Source organism: Sus scrofa, chromosome 4 (genome assembly GCF_000003025.6).
Source record: "Sus scrofa isolate TJ Tabasco breed Duroc chromosome 4, Sscrofa11.1, whole genome shotgun sequence".
NCBI classification, from domain to species: Eukaryota; Metazoa; Chordata; class Mammalia; order Artiodactyla; family Suidae; genus Sus; species Sus scrofa.
Window position 1 is genome coordinate 104,517,732 of NC_010446.5, and position 19,701 is coordinate 104,537,432.

At 47.1% G+C, this 19,701-nt stretch overlaps 1 long non-coding RNA gene across 1 annotated transcript in view; it reads right to left on the reverse strand.

Annotated features, from left to right (window-relative positions):
• LOC110260340 overlaps nucleotides 1-17,360 on the reverse strand; it is a 38,862-nt gene extending 21,502 nt beyond the window's left edge. The window contains exons 1-2 of the long non-coding RNA XR_002343474.1: nucleotides 17,144-17,360; nucleotides 16,380-16,452 (exon numbers count right to left, since the gene is read on the reverse strand). This is a non-coding gene — a long non-coding RNA (uncharacterized LOC110260340). The remainder of the gene's footprint in view (nucleotides 1-16,379; nucleotides 16,453-17,143) is intronic.

The following is a 19,701-nucleotide window of genomic DNA, read 5'->3' on the forward strand; positions in this document are numbered from 1 at the left end:
ATTTTACAAATGAGATAATTGAAGCCCAATGAGCTTAAATAAGCCATTTACCCAAGACTAACTGCTTATAAAAAGTTAACCTGACTCTAGGACTTTTAGACATCACACAGTGCTCACTCTCTGAGAAAAGATTCCAGTTGTACTCTTTTTTAATTCTTGCTTCTAGCTGGCACATAATAGGTATTTAAATATTTTTTGAATACTTGTGTGATCTGAACTTTTATGGCCGTTCTCCTCATCACATCACTGAAATATCTGAGCCTCCTGAAGAAGAACAGAAAAATATGTTTCATTTGGGTCTTGCAACACTAGCCCTGGGTACCCCAAAGAAGGAGTATTTAAAATAAGGAAACGGGAGTTCCCGTGTGGCTCAGTAGGTTAAGAACCTACCGTAGTATCCATAAGGATGCGGGTTCAATCCATGACCTCGCTGATAGCCATTCATAATTTTAGAAAAATTTTAACAAATCAGAAATGAAGAACATTCTCTCAACCTGTTAAAGTGTATTCCATAGAAAAACTACTGCAAACATCTAACTTAATGTTGGATCTCTTTTAATTTAGGGTCAAGACCATCACTGCTTCACTGCTTCTACTCAACATTATATTGGAAATCCTAGCTAGTGAATTAATGAGAGGAAAATAACTAAAAGTTGAAAAGGCGGGGAAAGAAACAAAGCTATTCTTATTCACAGACAATTGTATTATCCACAAAAAAGAAAAAAGAACCTATGGAAACACTATTAGCATTAATTTAAAAACGTTCTGCAAAGTTGCTAGATCAATATGCAAGTACAGATTACATTCCAATGTACCTGCAACAATTAGAAAAGGTAATAAAAACATTTTCAATAATACCTATAAGTTTCCTAGGAATAAAACCCACAAAAAAGGGGTACTCAAAATCTCTGTGAAGACAATTACCAGTTTACTGAAAAACATAAAAGAAGACCTAAATAAGTGAAATCTGAAAAGTTATGAATTGACTTCAATTACTATAAAATTTTCAGTCCTCCATAAATTAAACTATGAATTCAACAGGAAGGAGAACAAAGAGGAGCACCGGACTTCCCAGACATCGATGCTTGAAATAAAGGTATAGTAATTAAGATTTCAAAAGCACCAGTGGACTAGGGCTTCTCAAACTCCCAGGCGCCCAGGAATCCCCTGGGGATCTTGTTAATCACAGATCCTAATTGAGGAGGTCTGCGATGCGGCTTGAGTGTGCATCCCAACAAGCCACCGGGTGATGCTGATGCTACGGGTCCATGAACCACCACTTTGAAAAGCAAAGGAGAAAATAATTCAAAGAACAGAATCAAGAGCCCAGAACGAAGCCCATGTGTTTACAAAAACTTGCTATACGCTAAAGATGGCATAGCACATCAGTAGGGAAGGAGGACTATTGAACAGCTTGGGCTGATCCAAGGTCCTTATAAGAGGGACACAGGAGTGTCAGAGCGAGGGAGAGATTTGGAGATTATATGTGTCTGCCATTGAGGTTGGCAGAAGGGGCTCCAAGCCAAGGAATGCTCTAGAAGGTGGAAAGGGAGAGGAAACCGATTCTCAGAGCCTAAAGAAATGAAGCCCTCCTGACATGTTGATTTTAGTTCAGTGAAAGCCATTTCAGACTTCTGTCCTGTAGACTGTAACATAACGGATCTGCTGTTTTAAGCTGCCACACATTTTGTGGGATATTGTTACGGGAGCATTGCAAAACAGATGCACCACATAGCAAGGGGCATCATTAAAAAGTGAAAAAATAAGCCACAGATTAGGAGATGATTTTTGTAAAGCTTACAGTTGACAAAGAATTGGAATGGGTATATACGGCAACAAAAATAAGTCAAGCGGCCAACTAGAAAAACCAAGGGGATGTGCCAAATTCACAGAGGAGGAAATCTCAGTGACCAAGAGAAATAGGAAAAGGTACATGACCTCACTAATAATCTCAAGAAATGCAAATTAGAAAAACAATGAAATGCCATTTTACACCCACCGAAATTTTAAAATTTTGATAATGTCAAGGGTTGATGAGATTGTAGACCAATGGGAACTTTCATAAAATACTGACAGGAGTGAACATTTTTGCAATAACTTTGGAGAGAGAAACGGGGCCATGTTTAGTAAACCTGAAGGCACGCGCTCACCATGACTTAACAATTCCACCTGTATTTCATGGGAGGCACCTGAGTACTTGGAGAAACTGATAAGACCATTCATTAAGGCATTTTTGTAATACTAAACAACTGGACACAACCTAAATATCCTTCAGTTGGCAAATGCATAAATAAATTATAGCATATTCCCGCAATGGAATACCACAGAGCAATTAAATCAGTGAATCAGCGCTTCTCTTATATAACTATATACATAATCATGCCTTAGTTGGTTTCCCTTCTCTAATGTCTTCTCCATTTCTGTACAACAGAAAAGTCTCTGAAAACCTGATCATGTCTCTACCTTAGTTAAAAATTCTCAGAGTTCCTGTCATGGCTCAGTGGAAACCAATCTGACTAGCATTCATGAGGACGCAGGTTTGATCCCTGGCCTCGCTCCGTGAGTTAAGGATGTGGCATTGCCGTGAGCTGTGGTGTAGGTTGCAGACGCGGCTCAGATCCTGTGTGGCTGTGGCTGTGGCTGTGGTGCAGGCCGGTGGCTGTAGCTCCGATTGGACTCCTAGCCTGGGGATCTCCATATGCTGTGGGTGTGGCCCTAAAAAGCAAAAAATAAAAAATAAAATAAAACAATTGAGGTAGAGCTGTGTTTACTATGTGGAACATGGGCTATGATTGACTTGGAGTGGAAAAAAAAAAACACCAAAAAAAGCAAGTTTTAGAACAATTCTTAGGGTGAACCATTGTTTTAAAATCAAAAGCAGCATATATAAAATATTCTATTGGGCCCAGTCCAAAGATACATATGGAATGATGGCACCAAATTTTTGACAGGCTTCGTCCAGCCATGGGGCTGGGCAATGAGAGAAGCAACCTACAGTATTTCCTGAAGAATTTAGAAAATGTTGCATTGTTTGAATTTTCAATTTTTACAGGTGCGTGTTTTTTTTGTTTGTTTGTTTGTTTGTTTTTTTGTAAGTCCAACATGTTTTTAAAGCTGCAAAGAAGGCAAGTTGCCAGTGGGGGGGGTGGGGGGGGCACATTTCCTGCCACCACCCCTTTTGTCTGTCCTCAGGCTCCATAGGTGCTTGGCCCTACCCACCTAGCAGTAGACCTGTGCCCCATCTCCTCCTCTGCACTGTGCCATCCCCCCCTGCCCTCCTCCCTGTGCCCCATCTTCTTACTTGGGTCTTGTCCTCTTAGCAACTCTCCAGAATGTGTGGCTCTTTTGCCGTTTCAGGAAGCTATTGGCGTACAGTCAACCTCAAGTCAATTCATGGTAGCGGGTTTACCTCCCCACCTAGTCTAACCAAGCTCTCTGAGAAGGAAAGGAACTAACACACTTTAAAAAAAAAAAATTGAACTCCTGACCCTTGGCAGATATGTCTATATACTTTAGCTCATCAAATAGAACCTCGTAAGTAGATATTTTTATCTCCATTTCACAGAACGCTAAGTTCGGAGCGCTTGTCACCTGCCCAGTGTCGCACAGCCAGAACCCAAGAGAAGCTCTGATTGGCCCCCCACTCCAAGCTTTCTGTGCCGTGGCACAGGGGACGCAAGCACATCCACCCTTCCATGTACTTCCCAGCTCATTTCTTCCCAGATGATGAGTGCTGGGTAAGTGTTTGCATAATGATGGAGGTGGTTTATCCTTCAGCCAGCATGTCCATTAAATAGTCTTTGTATTCATTTTCCATGAAAGCTTCATCTTCCCAAAGCTTAAAATAGGATTGGAAATTTGCTACATTTGACTTATTTTCACCCATTAGCAGCATGTATCAAATTAGAGAACTGAGAAGCTCTTGGATAAAGAGGGGGGCACCAGGCAATCTCAGGATGGGGAGACAGGGTACCACTAAGGGCACGGGGTCCTAGGAGCATGAAGGGAGAGGGGCTGAAAATGGCCCAGAAGTTGAGGCGGGAAAGAGAAAAGGCAAAATGTTTTGTGTGGCAAAGTGGAAGGATCCCTAGACGTCGTGGAAGAAACCTGGACGCAGATTCCAGCTCTGCTGCCTGTCAGCAAGAAACGTGGGCCACACCGGTTTACCAACTCAGCCTCCCCTTCCACCGCTGAAGACTGTGAGAGGTTAGCACTGTCACCAGGGTGACGACATCTTCTAAACAGATGATGTGTGTGAAAGCTGCTGGTAAAGAATGAGAAGAGTGAGGCATTGACAGTGTTCCCCATGGTCCCTTTACCCCTCTAATGATATCTTCTCTCCTTTGGATTGAAAGTTTGCAGAGTCTGAAAGACAGGATGTTATGAAATTGCAGTAAGTGCTTTAGAGACGGGAATCATTTTGATACGCCGCCATCTCCTGGGACCTAGACTGATGCCTTGTACATAACAGGTGCTTGGAAAGGTTTGCTTGAATGAAGAATGAATGAAGGAATTCAACTTAACTGTTCAAGCAGTGGCCCTTTGCAGTTATTGCTACCATGCCCTCAAGCCCTATAGCCTATCCAGCAGCAGAGCCCTGGAGGTAACCTCATAGGCAAGGGCAGCTAGTAGAAACTGGGCAAACATAGCAAGGAGAGTCCAGCTTATAGGTAAGAGGAGGCCCCTGAATGATCTCTTTGGGGACCATCAGAGGCCTGAGGTTGGTGCAGGAAGAGTCAAAGGCAAGAACTAGGGAAGGATGCAGGGACTTGTTGATAAATGGAGAGGGGTCTTCAGATTGTTAGAGGAAAGCAAAAGCAACAAACGAAAATAATAACGGATCCTGATCAGATGACTTTTTAAAACACCTAATACACACGCGCACACACACATACACACACATTGTGTTTATAGTCACTCTAAGTGATGATACATCTAAGGGGAATAAGGTTGTATTTGGTATTGGGGGATTAAATGTTTTGTGTGTGTGTGTGTGTGTGTGTGTGTGTATTTTCTCTAGATCCCAGTAAACACTGTCATGGCTTTCCCTCCATATGTGATAACACACATACTGTTCATTTCCAGCTGCAATTCTTGATTGGTTTTGGTACCAAAAGCACTGCTCGGGGTTGAGATGAGAGAATGATTTGGTATTAGCAAAACGTGGATTCTTTTTTTTTCTTTGTCATATTCTTTTCCATTATGGTTTATTACAGGATATGGAATGTAGTTCCCTGGGCTACACAATGGAAACTTCTGTTTATCCATCCTATATATAATAGTTTATATGTGCTAATCCCAGCCTCCCACTCCATCCCTTACCCACCCCACCTTCCCTGTGGCAACCAAAAGTCTGTTCACCATAAAAAGATGGATTCTGGAGTTCTGTTGTGGCTCAGCGGAAACAAACCCAGCTGGTATCCATAAGGTTGCGGGTTCGATCCCTGGCTCTGCTCAGTGGGTACCACCATATGCTGCAGGTGCAGCCCTAAATTAAAAAAAAAAGAAAAGAAAAGATGGATTCTTACAGTGGGCTGAATAATGACCCCCAGAAGATATGTCTACACCCGAATTTCCAGAACTTATGAATGTTACTTGATTTGGAAAAAGAATCTTTGGAGATAAAACTAAATTAAGAATTTAGAATCTTTTAAAAATTAAGACTCTTGAGATGATATTATCTGGATTATCCAGTGGGCCCGAATACAATGGGGTCTTTATAACAGAAGAAGGATGGAGGGGGGTTTGAGACAGTTGGAAGAGGAGAAGACACCAAGAGGAGAAGGCAATGTGAAGACAGAGCCAGAGGCTGGACCGATAGGTCTACAAGCCAAGGGTTGTCAGCAGTCAGTGAAAGCTGGGAAAGGGGCAAAGAGTGGATTCTCTTCCTGAGCTTCAGAAAGGAGTCTGGCCCTACTAATACTACAGTGTTGGACTTCTGTCCCCAGAACTGTGAGAGAATAAATTATTATGTGTTAAACCAGCCAGTTTGGACTGATTGGTTACAGTAGCCCTGTGGAACTAATACAATTCTGAAATGCTGTTTTATCACAAATGTAAACAATACTAATACTCTGGGATTTCCCATCGTGGCTCAGTGGAAATGTACCCAACCAGTATCCATGAGGATGTGGGTTTGATCCCTGGCGCTGTTCAGTGGGGTCAGGGATCCAGCGTTGCTGTGAGCTGTGGTGTAGGTCATAGATGTGGCTCAGATCCTGCATTGTTGTGGCTGTGTGTAGGCCAGCGGCTGCAGCTCCGATTTGACCCCTAGCCTTGGAACTTCTATATGCCATGGGTGCAGCCCTAAAAAAATACAAAAAAGACAAAAAAAAAAAAAAAAAAAAAAAAGGACACTAATACTCAATCCAAACCCTAGTGGTGACAGTAGAGAAGTGTCCCCGTGGAAACCCAAGCCAGCTTCTCTCAGCTCAACAGTCTCACAGTGTAATTTCCCAGAACTGCTCATGTTCCCCAACTTCACCATCAGAGCTCTGCCCCTTTTGCTGTATTGTGGGTTGTGTATAACCTTCCCCAGAAATGTGCTCAACTGAGCTCCCCACCCCAGCTCTTAAGAATGTCTAGCACTATGCCTCCCCTACCCAAGTGCAAGGGCTCTAAGGGAAAAGCCTAAGACGTACCTGAAATTCTCATAATGAGGGTATTTTGATTCTAGGGCTGTCTTTGTAGCACTGTGCTTGTACCATAGCGTCTCATCACAATAAAGCACTAGATGACTGCATGCTGAATGGTTAGATCTAGCTTATACCCCTTCGACATCTGCCTGGGGACAAGGTGAATGGGATGAAATTGTGTTCTCATTTCCTCCCCATCTCCTTCAAAGGCTTCCATACCCCTAAGCACTCAGGGCCCCTGTGCCAGTCTGATCTCTCTCCAGGGCCCATTCTGCTGCTTCTCTTATCCTATCCACAAAATGAACCTATCCCATGCCTGTAGATCTAGGCCTTTCTCTAAATCTAGGAAAAATGGTCAGTAATGAATTAACTAGGCCAGCTCAGGACCTTGACAAATTTCTAATGATGGAAACTAGATGGAAAAAGGTGGCTTAGACAGTATCCCCTCGGGCAGGTGCATCATTGGCTGAAGACCCTTACCCAGTAAAAATATCCCAGGCCTTCTTGTTTCTTGCCCTTGGCCCAATCCCAGTCAACATTTTAATCAATGATTTGAATAAAGTCAAAGAGACAAGCTTAGCTAATGTGCAAATGACCCAACTTGGAGCAGTATAGAAACCACTTGTTCCCATATCCAATATTCAAAAAATATGAAATGATGGACCATCATGAATAAATGAGAATCAATGTAACTTCTTTCACTTGGTTTCAAAAAGTGAGCCACAAAAGTAAAAGACATGCTAATAGCATTTTGCAAGAGAGAAGAACTAGTTTTACTTCAAGTTCAATATGAATCAATAGTCTGGGAAGAATTAAAAAGACACAAGTTCAGATTGCATTTCTAGAATGTAGAGATCCAGATCAAGGATGGTGATCATTCTGGAATGCTCTGCACTGGCAACCATAGCTGTAAAGGTGGTTCTGGGTCTCCTGGTTGAAGCCTGGGCTCATCATCAGGAACCCAGAGAGGCAAGTCAGATTGGTAAGCATGTTATCTATCCTCACATATCTGAGAAGGGTTGGGAGTGGGGGTAGAGGGCAGGCTGAAACCCTATGTATCTTCAGAGAGTAAGACAAAGGCAAAGAAAATCTGAAGGGGCCAGATTTGGTTTTATGTCTAAGAATCAGAGGTATTTACAGCAATACGGTGGTCATATGAGGAGGGGACAGTCCTATCCTTGGAAATGTTCAAGCAAAACTGTCATCCCAGTGATCACCAATATAGGCTAGACTGAACTCACTGGCAGTTTGGGTTCCTCTTCCACTAGCAGTACCACGTGAAGCCCCTTAGAACCCACCTGATTGGTCAAAAAGAATGCCTTTCCAGACCGAGGATGGCCCTTTCTGGTCAGACTCTCAAGTGGCATTGTCCCTGGTTAGAATCTGTAAATAAATTCTTACAGTCCCTTTGAACAAGTCTCTTATATGCATTTATTTGTATATAGTACTTTATTATGATTATTTTGACTTCAGGTAAAAGATGCTCAGCTCAAATCAGCTTAAGGAAGAAAGGGAACTTTTTCATAACAAACACAATTTGTTCAGAAAATTCTGGAGGAAGAAGTGGAGCCGGCCTCAGATGCAATTGGTCAGAGCCTGCCTCTCTATCTCTGAACTCTACCTCCTCCATTCAGAGCCCAAGGCTGCAAAGGAGCTCTAGGCTGACTTTACCCAGGCAGGTACCCAAGGGAACAGAGCAGAACAATATCTTCCAATTGGCTCAGCCTGGGTCACATGTTCACCCCTTGGACAAATCACTGTGCCTCAAAAAACTGGGGCCTATGATTGGCCAGAGCTGGATCACTTTCTCTCTATTTTGGTCCAGGAAAGGGGACTGTGATTAGCAGACAAGCCAGGATCACATGGACAGATAATCAAGGGAAGTTGCCTGGCAGAAAAAACCATGGCCATAAGTTACTGCGCTTAGCGGTTTACAGAGTGCTTGTGCACACATGATGTCATTTGATTTGCAGTATAATCCCAAGAGGAGTGTAGAGCACGTATTATTTTTCTCCACCACGTGATGCCGCCTTACCTTACAGATGAGGTTTTTCAGCATGTTTGGCAAAATACTTTGAATTTCTTAAAGAACATTTTCATAGAAGGAATTGATTCACTGGCTGTCCTTTACTGTCATCTGATGCTGTCCTTGCACATAGTCAGCTCAAGCTATGTCACCCAAACTCCCAACGGTAGAAAGCTCCCTTCTGAGTTTTCAGATAGCAGGTCCCTGGGGAGGTAAAGCCTACCATCACACAGAAAGTCAATCAGTAGCAAAGCCATCGTTTCACTGCCTAAGGACCCATTTCTGAAACATTGGTCCTCCTTCTCTTCCCCAAACTCTTTCCTGGCTCCTTCTCTGCTAGAAAAATCAGAGATGCCATTAAGAAAATTAGACAGGTGTTATTTCGAGCAGAACTGCAATTGGCAACAGGTCATTTACTGATGCGTGCGTTCATTTTCTTCATTCTTTTGTTAATCCATGCATCTGTTCATTCACACACTTAGATTGTATGAGCATCTGTACACTGATTAAAATTGCTTTGTCTAATCACTAAAGAAATCCCAATGTAGCACATCTTACAAAAAAAAATAAAATAAATAAAAAGGACTATATCTGTGTCTCACTTAAATGTGGTGAGCTATCCAGGGGCTGGAGAGCTTTGCTAGGGACCCAAGTTCCTCCCATATTGTTGCTCTGCCATCTCTGCTACATCTGCATCCCCGCCCGTGTACAAAAGGGAAAAGCTACTCTGCTGCTAGGAACGTGAACTGGACGGTCAACTAACTTCTTACCCTTTTGCAGAAACTGTGTAGGGCCATGCCTAGCTGCAAAGGACTCTGTAGCTCTAGCTGGGCAGCCATGGACTCAGCCAAGACTTAGCAAAAGGAAGAAGGGGAGAATGGGTAGCTGAGACAGTAGCAAGTGTCTGCCCCAATCTGTTCCACATAATGCAGGGTGCTAGAGAGGATGAAAATCCCACAAGGCTGCTCTCAGGTTGCTTAGAAACTCATGGGAGCGAAGTACCTTGCTCCCAGCAGTAGTACACAGCAATATGGAATGGGGAGCAATGTGGAGGCAATACAAAAAGCTCAGAGAAGGAGGGATGACTTGAACTTGAACTTGAGATAATTAGACTCATTCCCAAAGGAGGTGGCATTTGAGCTAGTTGGCCTGGGCTTGAAAGATGGCTGTAAACCTGAACATGGAAATGGGGTGAGGCCAGCAGGCACAGAGCAGTGACAACTGCAAACCAAAGGACAGGTTTTCATGCCAGAGAGGGGCCCCTGAGCCACCCCTTCTTAACAGCACTGCACACCCACTCCCCCATTCACCACATCTGTACCCATCTATGTTAGCATCTGCCCGTCACCAGCATCCTCCTGGGTCTTGGAAAAGACAGAGGCTCATGCAGACGTGTAGGCTATTTTTCTAACTGTGGCTGGGCAACTCTCCCTTGAGTCATCCTCCATCCCCATCCGCCCCCCTACCGTCCGCCGCTGGAGGGAGAGAGGCCAGGCTGTGAGTCAGAGCCCAGAGACCTGCAGTCTAATAACTTATTCATGACAAATCTTTCCCAAGCTGTGCAGTTTACAGAGCATGCTGACCTGTAGAATTTCATCTGAGTCTCATCTCAACTCGGAGGGACCGGCTAAAGGAAGGCATCAGATAGGAGTGTGCTCTGAAACATTGCCAGTGCTGCAGAAGGGAAAACATTAGTAGAGCAACACTAGAAAATCTCTTCCTCCACTGATTCAGAATGTGTGGTGATTTGCACACAGGTCCAGGCTGAAAACGATCCTCCTGGTCACTATCATGAAAAAGATTTGCTAAGTAAATGAACAGCGTGGCCAAGATTGCCGGCAGACATTTATCACCTACGGAGGACAACCATTTTTGGCGGGTACTGTGGCACTTGTGTAAACATATTGGACTTCAATTAATTTTGAACAATGCTCTTTTCATGAAAGTAGGTCTGGCGGGACTTCTATGAGGCAATAAAACTTTGGTAGTCATTTGAGCTTCTGAATATTCTAAAGAGTAAGAAAACTGCTAAGCAAATGAGTTTGGGGCCTCACAGAGAGAATGGAAGGGTTTAAGAAAAGACTGGACAGCCATTTGGCCAGGATGTTAAAGAGGAGATTCTGGCACCAGTTTGCAGTTGGGATTAATCTTGACCGTGAAAACGCTTCCTTTTCCTTTCCCTTAAAATCTCCATAAAAGCTCAATCAAGCTGACTCATGCAGAGCAATTCTCGTCCCAGTGAGGGTGTATTCTTTTGATTTCTCATCTCTACACCCGAGCCTCTCCAGGTGCCTTTGACCAGGCGCATCGTTGAATCCTGTATCTCTACGCTTATGGAGAACCACAGCAATAGGAGCTGACACTTCCTCGGAGCTTATTCTGTGGCAGGTCTATGCTAAGGGCTTGTTGTTACAGACAAGGAAACGGGGGCCTTGAGAGTTTAAGCAATGGATCCCCGACCACACTAACAGTGCCTGGAGGAGCTGGGCCTGGTCTCATACATGCAAGGAACATGCTTTTATCAGCATCCTCCTTCCAGATCCCACCTTCCTACCGACAACCTCTGCTCTGTTCAGTGAGACATGCGTTAGTGGCCTTACTTTCTGCATTTTTTATACTCTATGTCCTTACAAAGCCTACACAATGAAGAGCCATCTCCCAACCCTATTTCTTGAAGCCTTAACAAGCGAACTTGGTGATGTGCCCCCGTCCTTGGGAGAGACGTGGACGACAGCTGAGGAACCCAGGAAACAGGGACCTAAACTTAGCAGTAGGTAGTGGGTTTCAAAGTGGAGGCTCATGGAGTTGCCATCGTGGCTCAGTGGTTAACAAGTCCGACTAAGAACCATGAGGTTGCGGGTTCCATCCCTGGCCTTGCTCAGTTAGGGATCCAGCGTTGCCGTGAGCTGTGGTGTAGTTTGCAGACACGGCTCGGATCACGTGAGCTGTGGCATAGGCTGCAGTTACAGCTCCGATTAGACCCCTAGCCTGGGAACCTCCATATACCACAGGAGCTGCCCCAGCAAAGACAAAAAAAAAGACAAAACCAAAACCAAAAGAGGAGGTTCATGTGTGCGGCATGGAGGGGGCTCTAAGAATCACACATTTGGGATGAATACAGAGCCCAGGGAACAATGCATGGAGCTTCAGTTGGGTTATTTTATCTGAAGGTCACTCGTTCAGCAGACATTTTTTGAACCCCATTCTATGCCAGGCCCTGGGCAGAATACTGGGGACATAGCAAAAACAATGAGGACTCTGGCTCTCAAGAGAAATGACTGGTTGAAAAATAACAATATTCAGAAAATAAGGACAAGTACACAGGGGCCAGGAGCAGTCAGGGCAGAAGCAGCCTGGGTAAGTAGCTGTCACTGAGGGCCTCTGTAGGCGACATCTGTTAAGCATCACACTCCCATGACAAAGGGGCTGAGCCCTCTTCCTTGAAGGGCAGGAGTCAAAAAAGACTTCATAAAGATTCCTATAATGACTCCTTGTGATGGTGCTGCAGTCTCACAGGCAGAGAAATTTGGCCGAAGGAGAGGGGCCCTCGGGAGAGGTCACCAGCCTCCCTCTGCAGCCTCGGGCTCCCTGGGCTGTTGATTCCAGCCGAGAGTAGTGATTCCGAAGCAGGCCATGACGGATGAGACGATTCGGAGGCTGTGCTCTCACCTCAGATACCCTCTCACTTCACAGAGGGAGGCTGCCTTCTATTTGTGGCCAAACTCCTTCTGGCAGAAACATCTAGGATTCCAAGTACCTAGCCAGCCCCTGCCCACCTGAGGCACTGTGTTCTTATTCCAGGGTTCTCTGCTATTTTGACAGAAGAGCTGCTCCAAGAGCATGGGAACTGTTGGTTCGGGGGCGGGGGCACCGTTAGGCTGAAGGAAACGGGTGATGAGCCCGAGGGGAGATGGAGATCTAGCTGATAAAGGGATGCCTACTCTCTTTATCACTGCAGAAAGCTCTTTTCAAGGCCTAAGAGGTCCCTGCCTTTCCTTCTTAGGCCTTCTCTTAAATGCTTTGAGTTACAAGAAACAGGATCTCACGCCCTTTGCTTCAAGCAAGGGCCTCATTTGCATGAGGATGTTTGCCAATAAAGACTACTGGGCGCTCCTGGGAACCCAGGAACAGCAGTATATTGGGTTCCACCAAGGCCAGAAGAGGGACAAGAGTGAGAAGCATAAGATCCCAGGACAGCCAGTGAGAGCCTCCTTTCTGTCTCCCCATCTTGGTCCCGGGGGCTCTTTCACTCCACGTCACTATGGAAACCGCCCTTCCTCCTCCTGGTGTTGCTGCTGGAACACCTGTCACCTTATACGACCCCACACCTTCTGCTGCATCAGGCTGCATGACGGACTACGCTCTGTGGATTCTTTTCAGTTTCCCTTTCTGCCCCAAACCCACCTCTCTTCTTAGCCTCCGGTTCATATTCCTGCTTGTCTAGAAATTTCTTGCAGTACTACTGGCCCACTGCTGATTCAGGCAGCCGAAGCCAGATGGCCACGGTCACACAGTATCACAGTGGTTTTTGAGGAAGGACTGTTCCTTAGTGGAGGGCTTTGGGCTGACTGCATAGCCCCCACCTGCCCCTCACCCCCTCAAAAGGGAGCTGGAGGCATTGATGCATTAGGAGGCTTTTCCTGCCGGGTTAGGGCCTCTGCTTTCAGACACAGGCTCCGAGAAGCAGGGCCTTGAAAGGGCTTCTAGTCCAAAGTCCCTATCAGACTGAGCTCCCTTGTGCCATAGCCTGGCCAAGGCAATGTCCAGCCTCTTTCTGAGTACCTGGCATGACAAGGCCCCTGTGCCTTCCAAAGCAGTCCATCAACCTGTGGTCTCCTCCGCCTGAAGAACAAAATTCTCTTTCTATGGAGTCTGAACCTGCCTTGGCCTGTAACCTGCCAAAGATAGAACCACTGGTCCTATTCTATCCTACCAGGCCTTAAGGGGCTAGTTTTACTCCTTTTATTTTTATTTTTTTGTCTTTTTAGGGCCATACCTGCACCACATGGAAGTTCCCAGCCAGCCTACCCCACAAAGGCACAGCAATGCTGGATTTGAGCTGCGTCTGTGACCTACACCACAGCTCAGGGGCAATGCTGGATCCTTAACCCACTGAGCGAGGCCAGGGATCCAACCCACATCCTCATGGATACTAGACGAGTTCGTTACCACTGAGCCATGATGGGAACTCTAACCCTTTTAAATATTATGCCCTCTTAGATAATAGAAGACAGTTTCTTTGCATTAGCCCTTCGTACCAGGATTCCTCGTGTGACTTAAAATTTGAGTTATCCTAACGCTCCCACCATTCTCCCTGGAACCTGCCCCCATTTACCTCTGTCCTTTTTAGGATGCAGCCCCAGGAGTTCCTGCTGTGGCACAGTGGGTTAAGGATCCAGTGTTGGCACAGCTGTGACGTAGGTTGCAGCTACAGCTCAGATTTGATCCCTAGCCTAGGAACTTCCGTATGCTGTGGGTGTGGGGGTGGGGGGGAAGAAAGACATGGCCCCAGAAGAGAAGCAGTTCTCTAGGCAACACGCTCCCAGCCGAGTGTAGCTAGGCCTGCTCCCATTCCAGATTTCTGACTGTTCTTTTTACACTCTATTCTAGCCAGGGGTTCCTCGGTCCCCAGCTACCCTGCTGGGTGGCATGCTGTCCTCAGTAATACTTCCGTTTTTAGGAGGTGCAGATTTGTTAAAAAGGAATCAGCCAAAGACCAGGGGGACAGCCTGTGGTCTGTACACATGTGCGCGCACCCCCCGCCCCAGTCAGCCTTCCCGGCTTGCAGCAGTGAGGGAGGACCCTCCCGAGGAGTGGTACCCAAGAGAGAAGAGGGAAGCATCCTCCATAAGGTCTGCATCTGGGGAAGGATTCTGAGGAGGCTGCGGGGGAACTGCAATCTGCTCTGAACTGCTTGCCTTTTGATCTGGGCTCCAGGGAAGTAGAGGCATGAAAGGCTGTCCTGAGACCAGGGCATCTTAGCAGTTGGGTGTCCTTAGCACCGGCCAGGTTTAGCAAAGTGGGTCTGGGGAGAGAACGGTGGTCACTCACTTTACCGCCACTGCATGACCTTGGGAGACACAAGGTCGCCTGTTCAGTCTGCAGCTCTTTTTGTCTGTGTCCTCCCAGCCTGCTCACCTAGAGAACTCCTTTTTTCTTTTTCAGTCTGAGCTGCTGCTTATCCTTTCAGTCCCAGCTAGTTGTTTATTCTTTCAGTATCTTTGTGGATTCAAGGGACTTAAGGAGGCAGGAGCGGTGCCTTCAGCCTGGTGTTTTCAATGAGGCACTCAGGGAAACCACACAGGCCCAGTGGTGGTTCTTGCCTGACCCTCTTCTTCTCTTTGTTTTCTTTTTTATGACCCCCTCTGTGGCATATGGAGGTTCCCAGACTAGGGGTCAACTCGGAGCTGCAGCTGCCAACCTACGCCACAGCCACGGCAATGCCAGACCCGAGCCACATTTGCAACTGCAGCTTGCAGCAATGCCAGATCCTTAATGCACTGAGCCAGGCGAGGGATCGATCCTGCATCCTCACGGACACTATGTCAGGTTCTTAACCCGCTGAGCCACAAACAGGAACTCCCTGACCCTCTTCTTTTGATTCCTCCTCCTGCCATTCTCACTCAGGCCTTCACTTGAACTGGGGCCACAGTCTCTGCGTGCCCCCAGACCTCTCCTCTGAGCCCCAGGTCCATTCATCCAGCGGTCCGCCCACGGGGAAGACCAAAAGACCCTTGAAATTCAACATCCCAGCGCACCTCTCGTCTCCCCCACCCACCCCTGATCATTCGCCCCTGCCTTAGAGTTGCTATCGGGTGCATGGGGTCTCCATCCACCCTGGCATTCAACCAGGATCCTCCTCACCCAAGATGCCTCCCTCCCTGTATGTCCAAACGGTTGCCATAGCTTGTCAGCTCTTCTTCCTAAGCATCTTTTAAACCTCTTTCTCTCAGGTCTTTTGATCCTTTGCTTGGGTTAATATACACCCATAACCCACCTTCCCCTCCAGTCTCTTCTCCCTGTAATCCATGCAACGCCCTGCTGCTAGAGAGGTATCTTTCTTTTTTTGCTTTTTAGGGCCACACCTGTGGCTTATGGAGGTTCCCAGTCTAGGGGTCAAATCAGAGCTATAGTTGCTGGCCTATACCACAGCTCACAGCAACATGGGATCCTTAACCCACTGAGTGAGGCCAGGGATCGAACCCACATCCTCATGGATACTAGTGGGATTCATTTCCACTGCGCCCAATGGGAACTCCAGAGAGGAATCTTAAAAACAAGAATTGGATCCTTTCCCTACCTATGTAACACCCTTTAATTGAGTCTCATCACCTGGTGTAAAACCTGAACTATCTTAAGAGCTCAAGAGGCTTTTCAGCAGAGGGACTCACTCGCTGCCCCGCCTCGTTTTCCATCGCATCTTCTCTTGTACCGTATGATCCAATCACAGAGAAACACCAGCTCCCCAGACTGGCTGCCTTCATCCTCTCTCACCTTTGGACAGGCTGTTCGCACTGTCCGGGAAGTTGGAAATACCAACAAGAATACTGCACCATCTAAGTCTAATACTAGCAAGAATACTGCACCCATAAGGTGGGCACTCTGCTAATGAATTCGTGTGCATCAACACAACAAGTCTGTAAGACGGGTGCCAGTGTTATCTCTACTTTATACTGAATATGAAGAAACTGGGACTTAAAAGAAATTAAGAGACTTACCCAAGGTCGCACAGAAGCTGAGTGGCAGATGTGAATCCCGGTTTCCATGAGACAGATTCCATTGCCTCTCCTCCTGCGCAGGTGATACATTCTCTAAAACCAACTGCCACATCCTTTATCCTAAAACCCATCTCTGCCTCTCCTTCACCAGCAGCTAGTTGATTCCCACCTTCCCGCGCCTGCGTCCTATGCCTGTGTTACATCAACCACCTCCCTCTGCCCACGCCACACCCCCCTGGCTAAGCCCCCATGCGTGAGACCATGGGTTGTGCCTACAACCCAGGCTGTGGCTGATTGAACAGGGAACCGACACCGAACCCCAAAGGGCTGGCGTGTAGGCTTGGCCTGTAGCTGTGATGCGTATCTATCGGCCTAAACTGAGAGCCCCCGCCAGGCCGTGTGGGCCATGGAGGTACTCCACTCCCACCTCCCTCCAAAGAACCTGCTGTGGGCAACACAATGGCCTGACACCCCCAGCTGCTGCCTTTTGTCTCCTCTGTAGCCTTTCCATTTCTCCCATTCTGTCCTCAGCCAGCGAGCACACTGGGGATACTAGAGCTGGTCTGCTCTTACCCCAGGTGGGACTCCAAAGGGCAGCCTTGGCTTGGGGAGGCAGCCTTGGCTTGGGAGGCAGTCCGCCTGGCTGAGAACCTCTCCGCCCTCCACGGGGTCTGCCCTCCTCCTTCCTGCTCTGCTTCCACAGGTGTCAGACTTGCATCAAGATGAAAACTTTCCCCACCTGCTCCTGCTCCTTCCCCCTTTACCTGTCACAGGCACTGCCCCCAGGAGAGTCCTGGCATGTCACATTCTGTTTGGGTAGCTACTTCATGGAGGATGACACGGAAGCAGAAACCATCTTACACACGTGACACACAGCAGGTGCCCAACAAACACCTGCCGACGGAGCAGTCTCCCCAGCGTTGCTAGTTCTCCCCAAACCACCCTGTACCACTTCCAGAACAGTCCTGGAACATGGGTGTATGCACGGCGCTTCCTTTCATCCCCAGGAGCTAGTAATGCCAGATAAAAGAGGGAAAGATACAATGGCTTAATTAAGGGTTTTTTGAGTGTGCTAAATAACATCATTAATAAATAAAATTAATTTCTCTGATTGCATTGTGAGGTTTTTTTTCTTTTTTTAAAAAGGAGAGATTCAAAATGGATCACTGAGTCATGAAAATGGATTTGAAAGTGGTTTTCGAAAATGAGAACTTCACTGGAGCGAAAGTGCCTCTGTTCCTCCCACCCCCAACACCATTCCTCTGGGAGTTGTACATGCTGGGCTTGGATGTCTGCCTGTTTTCCTCATTGTGTTCCCCTGGGAAGAGCTCAGCATCCTTGGCTGGCCCCTGAAGCACCTGTTTCCCTCATCATTAATCTCTAATTCAGGATTCAGTGTCTTCCATAGCTGCCGACTTCCTATGAGTGGCATCAGGGCTGCCCAGTGTTCAGGCCAACAGGGTACCATTCCCATCGTAAGGTCTGGGGATGGCAGCCCCTGGAGTCACACAACACACAGCCCTGTGTGGATCCCCCATTCCCCAGGGCAGCCTTTGGAAAAACTTCTCTCTCCCTGCAGACTCTACAGCTTGAAACCAACCCAAAACGATTCCTCTGTAATCAGATGCATTCTGCCTTCCCTGGCAAATTTCCCTGAAAAAGACTCTTTATGTAGTGTTTTTGGCATGATAGTCCAAGACAGGGTTATAATAAGCATCTTCTTAAAGCCTTAAATACAGTCTCTAGTTCTGCAAATACCATAATGACAGACTTGCATTCTCAGTCCTAAGAAATTTTGTGGCCACTGGAGCTCAGAAACATCCTAGGCATGTAAGCAGGCTTTATTCTTATTTGTGTCTGGGATCCAAGGAGAAAATAGGCGGGTTGGGGCGGGGGGGGGGCCCCAAGTGCCAGTTCACACCACACTCTCATGGAGGCTGAGAGGGGGTCTCTGCAACGTGTGCCTCTGAGATGAGAAGGTGAGCAGGACACATCTGTGTGGGTCACTTGGTGCCCCTGGGCCAGGCGGCCATGGGTGTTCAGTATCGGGATAGTGATGTAGCAGCTTAGAGGCCAAAAGCAGAGGCTGGGACAAAGTCTGGATAGATGGACCGGAGCCTCCCTGCCCACACTGCCTGTGGACAGAAATGCTGGTGGTTACTGCTGGAACTGGAGACATCGGGTTCAAATGACATCGGCGGGTCACTGAGAGGTTACCTCGCTGGAACCATGAAACCAAAACGGGAAGCATCACCACAAACGGTGCCACCCCCCCACCCCTCCCTCCTCCTCTCTGGGTCGATGCCCCGGGCCTTAAGGCAGACTCCTCCTGAAATCAACACCAGCACTTGCGTCCAGTCCACTTGTGCCTTTGTTTTACAGAAGATCAATGTGCTTGAGGAATTCAAGTTTTTACTTGAATTTTTGTATTTTTTAATATAAAAATTGGAGCTCCCATTGTGGCTCAGTGGTGAGAAACCCAACTAGTATTCATGAAGATGTGCCTTCAATCCCTGGCCTTGCTCAGCGGGTTAAGGATCTGGTGTTGCAGTGAATTGTGGTGTGTAGGTCGAAGACAGCTCAGATCCAGCGTTGCTGTGGCTGTGGCGCAGGCTGGCAGCTATAGCTCCGATTCGAACCCTAGTCTGGGAACTTCCTCTTAACTAGAACTTCCTATCAAAAGTACAGGGAATTACAATTTTTTTCTTTCCTTTTCTTTTTTTTTTAGGGCCACACTCCTGGCATATGGAAGTTCCCAGGCTAGGGGTTGAATTAGAGCTGCAGCTGCCAGCCTATGCCAGAACCACAGCAACGTGGGATCCAAGCCTTGTCTGAGATCTATACCACAACCTCACGGCAACGCCAGATCCTTAACCCACTGAGCAGGGCCAGGGATTGAACCTGCATCCTCACGGATCCTGGTCGGGTTTGTTAACCACCGAGCCATGAAGGGAACCCCCTGCCATCTCTTGCTGTCAGGGCACTGCTTCTCACAGATCAGGGCTCCCCCATTACTGCCTCACTGAACCCTAAATACCTCGTTGTGGGTGTGGTCTCTGAATGCAGTCACCTTAGGGGCTAGTGCTTCCACATATGAATGGGGGGGGGGGATCAATTCAGTCCATAGCAGTGGTCAAATATTCAGGGGTGGTGGTACCCTCTGAGCTGTCTGCTGCCCTTCCAATCACAGTCCCAGGTCGCATCTTCTGGCCTAGCCCCGCCCCCCACTGGCTCCTTCCCCCACCATGGAATCTGGCTGTGCTTCTGCCCCATCACATGGAGGGGCAGGGTGGGTGCCCCTCAGGCCGGGGAAAGGAACACA